General features: G+C 35.0%; 1 long non-coding RNA gene across 1 annotated transcript in view; it reads left to right on the top strand.

Annotated features, from left to right (window-relative positions):
• Window positions 1-12,190, top strand: part of LOC114674372 (uncharacterized) — a 68,879-nt gene extending 56,689 nt beyond the window's left edge. The window contains exon 4 of the long non-coding RNA XR_003725424.2: window positions 11,724-12,190. This is a non-coding gene — a long non-coding RNA (uncharacterized LOC114674372). The remainder of the gene's footprint in view (window positions 1-11,723) is intronic.
• The last annotated feature ends 2,627 nt before the right edge of the window (window positions 12,191-14,817 follow it).

The following is a 14,817-nucleotide window of genomic DNA, read 5'->3' as shown; positions in this document are numbered from 1 at the left end:
AAGGAAACTCCACACTATTTTCCATAGTGGTTGTACTAGTTTATATTCCCACCAGCAGTGTAAAAGTGTTCCCTTTTCACTGCATCCTCACTATCATCTGTTATTTTTGTTTGTTTGTGTTTTGATTATGGCTATTCTTGCAGGAGTAAGGTGGTATCGCATTGGGGTTTCGATTTGCATTTCCCTGACCATTAGTAATATTGAACATTTTTTCATGCTTGCTGACCATTTATGTATCTCCTTTTGATAAATGTTTATTCATGTCCTTAGCCCATTTTCTGATGGGATTGTTTGTTTTTTTCTGGCTAATGTGTTTGAGTTCCTTGTAGATTCTGGATATTAGTCCTTTATCAGATGTATAGATTTTCTCCTACTATCAGATGAAGATTTTCTCCCACTTGTGGGTTATCTGTTTACTCTGCTGACTGTTTCTTTTGCTCTACAGACATATCTTAGTTTAGTTAAATCCCACCTATTTATCATTGTTTTGTTGTATTTGCTTTTGGGTTCTTGTTCATGAAGTCTTTGCCCAAGCCAATGTCTAGAAGAGTTTTTCCAATATCATCTTCCAGAATTTTTATGGTTTCAGATCCTATATTTAAGTCCTTGATCCATCTTGAGTTGATTTTTTTATAAGGTGAGAGATGAGGATCTAGTTTCATTCTTCTACATGTGTCTTGCCAATTATCCCAGAACCATTTGTTGAATAGGGTGTTATTTCCCCACTTTATGTCTTTGTTTGCCTTGCCAAATGTCAGTTGGCTGTAAGTATTTGGCCTTATTTCTGGGTTCTCTATTTTTTTCCATGGCATAGAAGGGATATATCTTAATGTAATAAAAGCCATTTGTCTATGACAAACGCACAGCCAACATAACACTGAATGGGAGGGAAGTTGAAAGCATTCCCTCTGGGAACTGGAACAAGACAAGGATGCCCATTCATCACTTCTATTCAACATAGTAGTAGGAGTCCTAGCCAGAGCAGTCAGATAAGAGAAAGAAATAAATGGCATCCAAATCAGCAAATAGGAAGTCAAACTGTCACTGTTTGCTGATGATATGATTGTATACCTAGGAAACTCTAAAGACTCCTCCAAAAAGCTCCTAGAACTGATAAATGAATTCAGCAAAGTTTCAGGATACAAAATTAATGTACACAATTAAGTAGCTCTGCTGTACACCAACAACAACTAAGCTGAGAACCAAACCAAGAACTCAACCCCTTTTACAATAGCTGCAAAAAATAAAATAAAATAAATATAATATTTAGGAATATACCTAGCTAAGGAGGTGAAAGGACTCTATAAGGAAAACTACAAAACACTGCTAAAAGAAATCATAGATGACACAAATGCATGGAAATACATCCTATGCTCATGGATGGGTAGCATCAACATTGTGAAGATGACCATACTGCCAAAAGCAATCTACAAATTCAATGCAATTCCCGTAAAAACACCAAGATCATTCTTCAAAAACTAGAAAAGACAATCCTACAGTTCATATGGAACTAAAAAAGAGCCTGCATAGCAAAAGCAACTCTAAGCAAAAGAACAAATCTGGAGGCATCGCATTACCTGACTTCAAATACTATATGGCCATAGTCACCAAAACACCATGGTACAGGTATGCCCTATATGTTTATATGCATATATTATGTACATGTTTGTGCATATATATATATGCATATTCAAACGTGTGTGTGTATCCTATAGGTTCTGTTTCTCGTGGGCAAATTATTGAGCCTCAGAGCCTCAATTACCTCATATGCTTAATGAATAGGATGGGAGAATAATGAATGAGGAGGAGAAGAGGGAATGTTTCATTTTGAAGATAGAATATGTTAATGTGTGTGGAATTTGTAGCACTCTGCCTGGCATATATACCAACTACCTATATCTCAGCTACCATTATATTGTTAGCTACTTTTCACCCATTTATCCCTATAGTTACATCCACTGAGAGCAGCAGTGCATATGATTTAAACGCATGGTCTGGAACCAGACTATGTAAATTCTAATCCCGGTTCTTCCAGGTTCTGAACTTAAAAGCTATGAAGTTTTCAGCAAATTACGAAATCTCTTTGTGCCTCAGTTTTCTCATCAGTGAAATAGAGACATTAACAATAACACCTACCTCATATGGTTATTGACAGCATCTCATGTTCATATAAAGAACTCTTTTAAAGTATCCACAGTATAGAAACTAGTGTCACAAATACCATCATTATCATCATCATATTTATTTTAAGGCTAGCATGGGTTAATATTTGAGGTCATTACAAAGACCCCTGAACCTAAAGAAACTATATATTTGTAGTAGGCACTGCTAATAATATTTTTTGTAATTCTCTGTTTGGCATCAATAGCCTATAAATTTCATGTAACTTTTAAATTACAATTTTGCCTTTCATTCTATTGGATCCTCACTAAGTATGCTGAGATTTGGCTTCCTAGTGTGAACTTGATTTTTTTTTCCATCCACCCCTTTCATATTTCACTCCAGTGCTCTTAGGAATTAACAATTAAGAAGGCTGTTGAATATTAAAGTACCAAGAAGCACCCACTCAGTTCATTAATGGTATTTGACATCTGGCAAATGCTCAGAAGTACTGAGAGGAGCAGAAACACCTATTTTTTTAGCATCTCTGTTCTTCCCTCACATCATCATCATTATTATTATTATTATTATTATTATTATTTTTGCCAAATTTACTTGTTCTTTCAATTCTGGTGAAATTGTTAGCTATGATGTAAAATGATACCTGGCACTTGAAAAGGATGACTAAATGAAAAATTAAGTTCTCACAGGAAGCCAAGTCCCAGAATGTGTAATGAAGGCCCAATAATTCTTTTGCTTTTGAAAAGCAAAGAAAACTTCTTTGTCTTCTAACTTCCACTTCCAGTTAGAATTATCCTACTGTCCTCGATGCATAGTTGGAATTATTCATCCTAGTTTTCATCATAGCTGCATGCAGACAGGGTTTCTCTATTCAGTTGTAAGCTATTCAATAATAAACGGACTACTTTTGTTTTACACTTTCGTGTAGTTCTTGATTTACTTTCACTCCATTCTTCAACAGGGTGCTGCAAATTTTAAGAATACAAGAACTATTTGTTAAATAATTAAATGTGTGACCATAAAATAAAATTAATTCTGATGGTTGACCCCAGCACTCCATTACACACCCAGAAACTCTATTTCTATGTGTTTGGGCACATCTATGCATATGTATATCTATAATTCATTATACATAATCGTGTACACAGGATGTATTCCTATGTTTTTGAACAACATTGTTGTTTTATTTCAGTATTGATTTTTCAAATACAACAATATTTGTCCTAAAAGTCAGAATTATTTTAAATTCTCTTTCTTGTGCCCACGTGTACAAGTGCACGCGCGCGCACACACACACACACACACACACACACACACACACACACACACACACACTGAAACCAGCCAATAACACCCCTGTGATGTTGCTTTTGATAGAAAAGCACAAAATAAGTTAGGTGTGCTGAACAGGTGAATATCAAAGGCAAACTTCACCCTGCTGCCATTAACTACATGAAAGCTTCTGGGAGTTATTCTTTTTCTCATTTTAGTGGTTTGTATAATGAGATGAGAAGACAGAAACTCTGGCAACTCTTGGATCCATTTGTAACTGCTAGATAAAGAGAGACGCTCTGCAGAGGAATGATGATTCTATTTGAAAACACTGAACATCCAGATTCCTGAAGTGGCCAACAATCACCCCTGCCTCGCCTGGTATCACACAGTGTCTTGCCTTATGTAGTATGCTTTACTTTTCACTTCTTTCTTTTCAGCTTCATGAGCATAAAAACACCTTCTCTCCATGCTTATTTTGGCTCACTGTGAAATACAGTCTTGAGAGCAGAAAAACTGAAACACACTTAGGCCTCTTAAGAAAGATTGTAGGAAACCAAAGTAATCACACTGCATGCACGCGCGCACACACACACACACACACACACACGACGTAAACAATATCCAACAGCAAGAAATCTGGCCAACTCACTGTGTACATCTTAGACATTCTAGAGTGTCTTTGGAATGCTGACTCAATTTTGAACTTTTATGCCTGTATTTGCCTATCTTTTTTGCCTTTGTCTTGCCATTAAAAATAAATAGCACTTGACTTAGAACCCAATGCCAGGCTTGACTTGACTCGGTGATTTCCGTAAATGCAGTGTTGTATCACCCTCCAGTGCATCTTCTCTATAGTATGGATAACTAATATAGTACTACATCTGATGTCAATACCTGAACAATCCTCTTTTTAGGTAAGACTAGATTATGAAGACCGATGAAGGAAAACAGTTTGTAACTTGACTGATGATACTTCCAATGTATTTAGAGAAGTGTCAAGCAAGAAACAGTTTCAAAGGCATCAATGGGTTCTGATGGTGAGGGGAGTATACTGCAGAAAACATTTATTATTCTAGCCTAAGGGCCAGTAGGACAATAAACTCTCAGAAATGCTGGGTGGGGATTTGGAAGTTCACATATCTATATGAATAGTTCTTGGTATTTGGAAATCTTGTATCCTTAATCCTACTTTGGAAAAAAGTAATTCTCGTATTAGTTTAAATTTACATAATTGGTTGAATTTCCTGGCATTCGTTATTATTATTTTTTTTATCATCCAACATATTCCCTGAATATAAATGTAATATGCGAATTCTCTTCTCTGGGTCAAAATCAGGGTCTTATAACTTTGCAAGCTCACTGGCTTCCGAAAACCTCAGCCCAGGGAAACAATCCTCCAAAAATCCTGTATACAGGCATATCCTGGGGATCAGTCAAAAATTGGGTATCAGACATTCCCTTGATGCATTCCAGCACTGTTCTTTTGAGGGTGTCTACCTTTCCCCACTGATCAATAAAATCCAAATCCATGTCAGTTTTGTTGTCATAATTATTATTAATATCACAGTTTACTGATAAAATTATCCTAATTTTGACAACACATTATATGGGCACTCTAATCACCTCTATATATTTCCTAAAACTATGTTTTTCAAAGTATAGTCCACAGATTAAACTCATTAGTACAGCCTAAAAATACACTTTTACTGTATTTAAAACTTTTTTTTTAAAAAGCAAAATCCTGTATCTCAGTCCCAGAGACTCTGATTTGATTAGGTCTACTTGATGCTCATGAAGTTGTAGTCATACAATTAATATTCATTGAACACATAACCAGATTCTCTTTTCAGGGCTGAAAATAATCAATAAACAGGACAAGTTACTATGCATTGTCAATGATTCTGCTAACTAAAAGAAGATTTTTATAAAAATCTATAGCAAAAATTAATGAAGTCATAATATATGACAGCGGCAAATTATCTCAGCAATTATTAAACCCAATTCTTTCATATTTTAAAGAAAGTAGAATTGAAATATAACCATAATACTAAGAGCAACAACCTAAACTATTATTTATGGAATGATACCCTTGTTATAGGCACTGTCCTAAGATTTTTATAACCATTGTTGCTTTCTAGACTTTCAAAACACCAATGAGGAGGGTACTATCAACTATCCTCATTTCTTAAATGGGGAAACTGAACTCAGAAATTTTAAGGAATTTTATCAAAATCGTAGAAATAATGAGAAGGTGAAGCAACACATTACCCAGGCAACATGACTTCAGAGCCTGTGTTCTTAAACAATAGGGGCAACTCTTTCCCTTTTGCCCTCATCATTCCGTGAACTATGTCTGGATAAGAACCTAGGGTTCTTGATTCTCCAAGACTATTTTCTTTCTGGTCCATCATGTTTCCTCAAGTGAAACCACCTCAAAGTTATTGCTACACCTTACGCCAGGGAACTCCTCCCTTCTGTAAGGGAAAGAATACCTTCTAACACCCTGGCAGCAACAGTTAACCAGTTGACTGAAGTATTTCTAATAATTTATTGATATACCATGCTTCCTGCTTTAAGAAATATAGTGTTTGACTACTATGGTGGATTTGAAAAACAAAAGAAGATACATTGTGAGCAAATGTTGGCAAAGGTTTTAAATGCTATGTGTCTCATTTGGGACAGCAGAAATCTGTCCAAAATCATACAAAAGTAGCTGCTGGGCAAGTCTTGTTGGGGTAGAGGTGATTTTAGTTTAAGGTTTATTGTGTCTTTTGATGTGTTACCTCCATGTTGGCAGTGTGTCTACATTAAGAGGCAATTAGTCTTGCCAAACATACAAGCATAATTTAAATGAGGAGATTGTGAAGTCACTGAAAGATGTATGAAATCATGAAAATACCAGAAATTTCTAGAGTCCTTGACACGTATGTCAGAAAATATGCTTTTGCTTTGTTTTGTTTTCACATTTAGTAAACAGCAATTCATTTATTCATCACACAAATATCTCATTAGCAATTATTGCCAGTTTTTAATATGAGAAAACTGAAGGTCACTCTCCAAAGACACAGGATAATAAATGGTGTCATCGGGATTGGAACCCAGATTTCAAGAAATCCATCTGGTGCACACAATTTTCAATTTATCTTTTTATTCCTTAATAACTTTCAAACTGAAGACTGATGCTTCCATTTATCTGCTTAATTTCTAAGAACTGTCATCTAGAGAGCAGGAAACAGCAGCACAACAGCATGGACTGAGAAAACGAATTATATCTGAAAATGTAGGTCTGTCATCCCTACATATGAGATCATTTTAGAGTTCTAAGAAAATGTTTCAACATTAGAGTCTACAAATTTTCAAATTTTTCATTGTTATATTTTTATTATTAAAACGATGTTAAGCCAGGAGTGTTAATATGCATTGGTTGCTTTCACTGTATTTAAGGAATGTTTTTTTTTTCTGAATTTGAATATAAGTTTTACTACTTAGTATCTGTATAACTGTGTGCAAGATACTTAATTCTGACTTAGTTTTCTCATTTGTAAAATGGGAACAGTGCACATAAAACCTCACAGAGAGTTGAGGAAATGAAGCAAAATTTTATGTATAACATCTAGTGTGAAGCACATAATAAATGTCGGGAAAAAAAAACTATGATTTTGTAAAACTGTGTGTGTGTGTGTGCATATATACATATATATACACACACAAAGTTATTGCTGTACTTTATGCCACTGAACTTCTTACACACACATATATTCATACACATATACATATGCATTTATACACACATGTACATATATTCCCAATCCATATTGATAGTGTGTACATTTAAATTGTACACTAAAACTTAGAAAAATACAAATCTATTGACTTCTTAATGGACTTATATTACACATTTGAAAACAGTTTTAGATACACCTACTCTTCACATGTGTTAATATTACCAATATGTAGATATTCAGTAGCATTATTGATGGTAGAGTCTAAGGAATGTAACCAAGTATTAAAGGATTTTTTCTGTTTACTTAAGTATTTCCCAAACTTTAGGTGTTTGCAAACTGTCATTATGATTTGGGCTACTTCTACATACTATATCAACAATTATTTGTTGACATTTTACAATCAAAACCTTGCTTAACTTGATATGTTTAAAAAGAAATTTTTATCATTACAATAAATGGAAAGCTGCCTCACTTACCTTAAATATAAGATACTAAAATTAAATGAAAGAACAAAATATATACCTTTGTCATGCTCTATTAAACGCTTTGAGCCTGAGATACACTCTATCTTGGTTACAATGGCAGGTGTTGAAGTTGTGTTAAAGACCCATTAGCAACATATTAATTCATTCTCCTTGCTGTATCCAGAGGGAATGAAAGAAAGTTGAGATGAGAATAACTTTCTCACTATAAGATTCAAGGTTAATTATTGCCTTTTCAGCATACTGTCTAAAACCATCTCTTATTTCGATAAAAATCACTCTGATTTACATCCTAGTTTTACATCCCCCATTCAGGCAAATTCTGTACGACTGTAGTCAATATCTACTTCTATTTCAAAGATCCTACCACTCTTTTAGGATGTGTAAGTGTCAAATATTAAAAGAAGTAGAAAGGAAAGTTAATAGTGAAAGTTGTGGGGTTAACTGTAAGTCAAATGGATTGAGTAAAGCCATTGAATAATGTCTTTATAATTGACATGAGAGTGCTGTACAGTTCAGCCCTTAATGCGATTGTCTTGAAAGTTCAAAGACAAGAGACTACTTTTCCCTTTTTGGTACACATATCAAACAGTTTTGTAATAATTCATGTGATGATGGACTGAGATTGTTTTATGATTGATAAACTCAGGGGATATAATGTATCATTTTTGAAGTAGGTGTTATGGTGATTGGTTTAATAATGATAGGAGGTGTCAAAGATTAAAAATATCAAGGGAAATGTCTATATAATATGCAAATGACTGTTAAGTGCAAGCATTTTTAACTAGATGGAGACAGAAAGCACATGCGCCAAAAAGACTTGAACATCATTCTGTCTGGAACCCTCTGCTTCATCCAGACACCTGTAATACTTTAAAGTTCATTGCTGGAGTGAGTTTATCAATCTCTCGGAGAACATTCTCTCTCATAATTCAAAGATATAAATACAACATCACAAAGTTGACAATCTTGTAAAAGTAGTAAGTAGGCAGTGCATTTTTTAGTAATCTCCTTTTTTAAATCAATGCTTCTAATGGAAGAAAAATAAATTCCTAATTAAAAATAGCAATAACAACAAAAAGAGACTGCCTACATGGAGTAATTCTATTTTGCCCCTTTCTCTGTAGTTGAGGGTTGGAGTGGCTATTTATATGTCTATGTCAGAGGGATAGGATAGTTGAATACATCTAAGAAGACATATTATCTCATGCATGGGATATCCGCATCCATGGCAAACTATCCTGTATTCATGAATCTCTGGAGTCCCAAAGGCTTAATAGATGACATGTCAACTGTCAAATCACTTTCCTAACCCTCATCCCCCACTTTGTTAGGGGGAAAGAAGCCCATGTCATATAGTAGGATTTTCAAATATTTTTTGGGAAAAAAGTTCCATGCCAACTAAATAATTTGAATTTGAGAGGGATAAAATATTACAACTTTTAACTCATTTTCTTTATGTACAATTTCCTGAGGAAATCTCAGATAAGTCTGTTGGCCCTAAAGACTCATTGCACTGAGCTGGCTCAATTTGCTCTACATATTTAGAAGCCATCTCATGAGCTCTGAAGGGTACACTTTGATTTATTAAACAAAAGTATCCTTCATGGGGTGAGTTGGTTGAAGGTAAAAATAAGAAAAAAATTATTTAAAAAGTATCCTTGGAGCAAAACTTCCCCGTCTTCTCAATCATCAACACAAATAAAAACTAATAGGTTACCTTCCAAAAATCATTTTTTGTCATCAGTTGGAAACTCTCTAAGAACTAATAGATAATACTATGTTCCTCTGCTGTTTGTATAAGGAAAGATGTCTTATCCTCCGTTGTTCTGATTTATGTAATAGCCACACTCTTCAGGTAGATGACATAGCCAATGTACTTTACTTAAATCAGTGGGATATCAAATTATTCTCTTCCATATGAAACAATCTGTCTTTAACTATCAACAAGCCCTGTCCAAGTTTATTGGATAGGGAAACCACATACTATATTAACTTGTTCTATCTCCCAGGGAGGAAGATCATTTTAAATCCTTAGATTTTGAGTTATCTTAATTTACCAACTGAGACTGTGAAAATTCCTAAGACTTCACTATTTATAAAACATTTTATAACAATAACTATATAAAACTTCTTTTTACAATTAGGAGAAGCCCAAGAAGGCCTCCTCCCAGACTGCAAAGGGGAAGAAGCTTTCCTACTAGTCTCTGCAATGGTTAATGGAACTAGCATTGGTTTACTAAAACGCTAACTTCACAGGCAGAATGGGACAGGAGCAGAAAACTATTAATTATTTATCAGGTTGATTCAGAATAAGATATCAAAGATAAATTTGGCTCAACTGGGGAAAACTGTGATATAAACAGGCCTATACCTCCAGCTTACTTTGTGACCTTGGACCATTTGCTATACCTGGTGATCCTTCATATTCTCCTCTAAAATATAAGTCTTAGAAATGTATTATTTCTAAGGCACACCAAGTGATGAAATTCTGTGTTTTATTCAATGGGGGAATAAAACTCAGGATAATTATATTGGAATTGGGGTAAAATGGATGGTAGCTAATACAGGTATATACTTTAATTTACATTATTCTAACACTCTAAATTGCTGTGAGGAAAGAAATAGATGTTAATTACAGAACTAGGGAAAGAAGACAAATTTCAATATTTGTAGATGGTATGATAATCCTCTTGGAGGATGTCACTGAACCAACTGGAAACCAATTATATTAAGAAAATGAAATTCAGAGTGTTTAGGGTTTATAACACACAGAAAGATAAAGCAATAGCTTTCCTGAGCATCCACAAGGATTGGTTTGGAAACAATAAAAAGACTTTTCTGCAAAAGTAAAACATATATTAAAAATAACAAAGAATATGTAGAGCATGTATAAAGGAAATATAAAATGTGTTTAGGGACCTTAAAATGATTTTAATAAATTGACGGTTACACTATATTTCTTGCTAGATTTGGGGGTAATTAATTGCAATTAAAAGTGTACTCTTCACTATTGATACATGGATTTAATATAATTCCACTGAAAATCACAGAAGGGTTAATGGGATTTGGAAGACACTTGAATACATTGTTACATTTCATATAAATAAAAAGAAAATAGAATACTCAATTTTTAATTGAAATAATGTGATACTAAGACAGGGAAGCTTGCCATGCCAGATATCAAAATATACCATATTAATAGCTAATATTACTCATTATTGTCTATATGGCTGGTCCTCTTCTAGGCACACTACATACGTTAACTCATTTTCACAATTAAGAGAAGCCCAAGGCCTCCTCCCAGACTGCAAAGGGGAAGAAGCTTTCCTACTACTGTCTCTGCAATGGTTAATGGAACTAGCATTGGTTTACTAAAACACTAACTTCACAGGCAGAATGGGACAGGAGAAGAAAACTATTAATTATTTATCAGGTTGATTCAGAATAAGATACCAAAGAGAAATTTGCCTCAACTGGGAAAAACTGTGATATAAACAGGCCTATACCTCCAGCTTACTTTGCGGCCTTGGACCATTTGCTGTACCTTGTGATCCTTCATCTTCTCCTCTAAAATATAAGTCTTAGAAATGTATTATTTCTAACACATGAACTAAGTTTTTAAATTTTGTCAAAAATAGGCAAGATTCTGGTCTTCTGCTTTCTGCCTATTGGAATTTTAAGAATAGATTTTAGAAAATTTGGTGATGTTTTTGTCATGTGTGTATGTGCACACACACACGTTTGCTGCAAAGAGGCAGATTCCTCATTTTAAATTACTGATAGACTTCAAAATAAAATTTGTACCTCTGCTTTGAAAATGGTATGCAGAGGGGTCATTGCATATGTACAAAAGTGGTAGATTTTATTTAATGAGATTTTACTATGGCAAGTGATTCACTAAGAAATTTACATGTGTTGTCTCATCCATATTTCTTACAAAATCTCTTGATATAAGCAGCATTGTTAGCCTTATATTATGTTTTAGGGAAATGGCACACAGATAAGTAATACTCAATTTACACTAGTTTTGATATAGAATTAAAAACAAGGTTTCAGAAACAGAATTTTAACTTTTTTTTCATTTTTAAAACCCATATTCCTAAGCACTGCACTACAGTCTTTGGAAACAGATAATTTAAAAATGCGAGACAACTTTATTAATGACCGGACGAGGGGAGAGGACAAAGACGACTAAGATGGCGCATTTCCGGGTTCTTCATCAACAACTTACTCCCGCGTGGGAAAATGCAGCCCACGCCCGGGAAAAATACAGACCAACTGCGCAGGCGCAACATGGCGTCTGATCGAGGAAACCGAAACTTACCTGGCGGCACCTACCGAACGCCCCCAACACGCCCGTGTCCCACCTATTGCCCTCCCACTCCCAAGCCTTAGACAGAAAAGCTGCTCCCGGCAGGTGCGCGGCGCGAACTTCCTCGGCCCCTCCTCATATGCGGACCTAGGAACCTCGCCCGAGAACGCCGGAGCGACTTCCTCAGCCTCCACCGCCGGAGACCGGTGAACCTCGTCCTTTCTTCCTTCACATTGGCTAGCTAATAAAGTTTCTTTTTACCTTGCCTACTTGCCTTTTCTCTGGCGCCTGCTCTGGTGGTCGCATAAAACAAATCAATTAGTGCCCACAGATGTATGAAGGTGGTACAGAATGTGCTTTGAAATATGCTGGTGGTATAATGGAAGCATGCTTGACTGTGGATGAGGTCTTCAGCATTGTCTTCTGTGGAGGGGAGAGGTTCTTGCTGGAAGTCCACTTTTCAGCATAGGTGATCAATACATGTGGAATTCCCTTCATATTCTGGTTCTGCAATATCTACTTCTTTCTTTGAAGAGTTGTATTGTCTCACATGAGACTAAAGAAGCAAAACAGGGCAAGAGTAGAGAAACCAGCTCTTATCAGTGTGTGGGTTAGAAAGTGGTCAATCCTCTAGGGAAAGTACTCTAGAAGAAATCGTGCTTAGGTATAAGTAAATATTGATACACACGAGGTGAGTGTCTGCCTCCTGAAAACAAAATCATGGATCAAGGCAGATACTACACATAGAATAGCCAAAAATCAACCAACCAACCAAATAAACAAACAAGAAATGGATAGAGAGAGAAAAAACTTACTCAGAACAAAGCAGAATTTTAACAATGGCGACATTTGAGGAAAAAGGAAATACATAAAAAACGCAAAGAAAGAAATAAAAGAGGATTTTCAATGTTAATGGAGTATATTGGTGTGTTGAATTGTTCTGTGTAGAATAATAATTTAGTTTCCAATATCAAAGTGTTTCTTCTTTTATTGAATAAATGTTTCTTGAATGACTATTTTATGTAAAAAATTGCCATAGGTGGTTAGGTCCTTCAATAAAATGTAAAGACAAACAGCTTTGTCTTCTTGTAACTTAAATTTGACTAGCTATGTGAATTGAAGACATAACAGCTATAAATCTAATTAAAAATGAATAAATTATGTGCTATCTTAGAAGTAACTAATGCTGTGGGGAAAAGAGTTGGGAGGGAGGAATATAGAAACGTAAGATACATCGTCTGGTGAGGGGTGAAACAAGAAAAAGTAGAGAAATTAATTGTGGGGGAAGAGAAATTACAGAGAAAATACCATTAAGTAGATAAATTACTTGATAGTTGTTGCCGCATGTTTTCTGCTGATTTCTAAGCACAGGATTATCTAATATTTTAGCTTAACTTCTATTTCTGTGTTGTTGGTTTTTAATGATGTGAATTTTATATCTTCTCCTACAAAAAACTTTGTGGCATTATAAACATTTGTGCAATGAAAAAATTATGTTTCCATCTATTGTTGAAGTTTATGTTTTTGTTGTTGATGTTGTTTCTCTTATTGTTTTACTGTGGAAATCAGGAAAAGGGCATGGGTTCTACCTTTGGATTAATAAAAAGATGGGGAGGCTGAAGACACAAAAGGAGAGGTCGAAGACAAAAAAAAAATAAGAATTCAGTAGAGTTAGGAAATAGGAGTTTTTTGTAATCAGAAGATAAGACTGCTAGAATGCATAGACAACCTCAGAAGAACCTTGGCAATAGTGAGATAAGATGTAGCAGCACTTTTATTTGACATATTTAGGAAAGTATAACCTCAATCAGTGTCTGTATTATAGTTGGGAGGGAGGAGACAGAAGGAGTGACTAAGGTATCATGAGAAAAAATGACATCCATATGATAACATATCTACTTACTGGTTGAGTTAAACATAAATCTAAGGTCCCCTGCATCTAAGACTGATTTGCTTTTTTACTTCTCTGTTGAATTCTTATTAGCTTCTTCCTAGTCATTGTTCATGTATGATGCTCACCTGGTCTTTGTCTTCAAGATATGCATAGTCATATAGCATGATAGAATATTCATTGGCAAAATTATTTTGAGCAGGCAGAAAATAATAATAAACACCAGACCAGAAAGCAAAAAGAACAAATGGGTATCTTGAGCAAATATGTTTACCATCTCGCAATCTGAGTGTAATCTTTACTGAGAAACTTATATTAAATCCAATAAAAAGTATGTCAGAAGCTTTACGACCGAATGTAAGACAAATCATGAATGAGTGCTGCAGCAAGTATGAATGAATTATGTCTGCTGTCCGAGCAATACAGGAGAAGGCAATAAGACATTTTTAGACTCGTGTAAGTTTCAAACTATGACTCTAAAAAGTTCTTGCTAAAGTACATGCATTCTCCCAGTGGCTGCATATGTTTGCCTGACAAAACCCACGGTTGGACAATGAGTCCCAAAGTGTTAGCATTAAATTCCCACTCACATAGTAAGTTCTTCAACTCAAGCGGCTGAGCTGACAGCATTGCAGAATGCTTTTCCATAAACAAATTCCACTCTATAGCCTGTTTTTCTCTTAGTTTCTGAAAAGAATTGTAATAGTGAGCTGAGACTCTTAAATTAACAGAACAGAGATGGAAAGAAAAATCTTTGATTAAACAAAATCCTCAGACAACAGGAGATCTTCCTTTATAATATTGTGTCACCTGAGATTAAACTACAAATCTCCCTTCTTTCATACTAATTGATGAAAACTTTATTAAAATGTTTTTGCACCCCACAGTAATTATAGAAGAAGGAAAACGCTCTTGTTTAACAGTTTGCATAGTATTTAAACACAGAAGGTCTGGATTTAGGCAGATCTGAGTTTAAATATCAGATCAAGCTCTGTGAAATAAGGAAAT

Source organism: Macaca mulatta, chromosome 20, assembly GCF_049350105.2.
Source record: "Macaca mulatta isolate MMU2019108-1 chromosome 20, T2T-MMU8v2.0, whole genome shotgun sequence".
NCBI classification, from domain to species: Eukaryota; Metazoa; Chordata; class Mammalia; order Primates; family Cercopithecidae; genus Macaca; species Macaca mulatta.
This window is presented reverse-complemented; position numbering and strand designations above follow the sequence as displayed.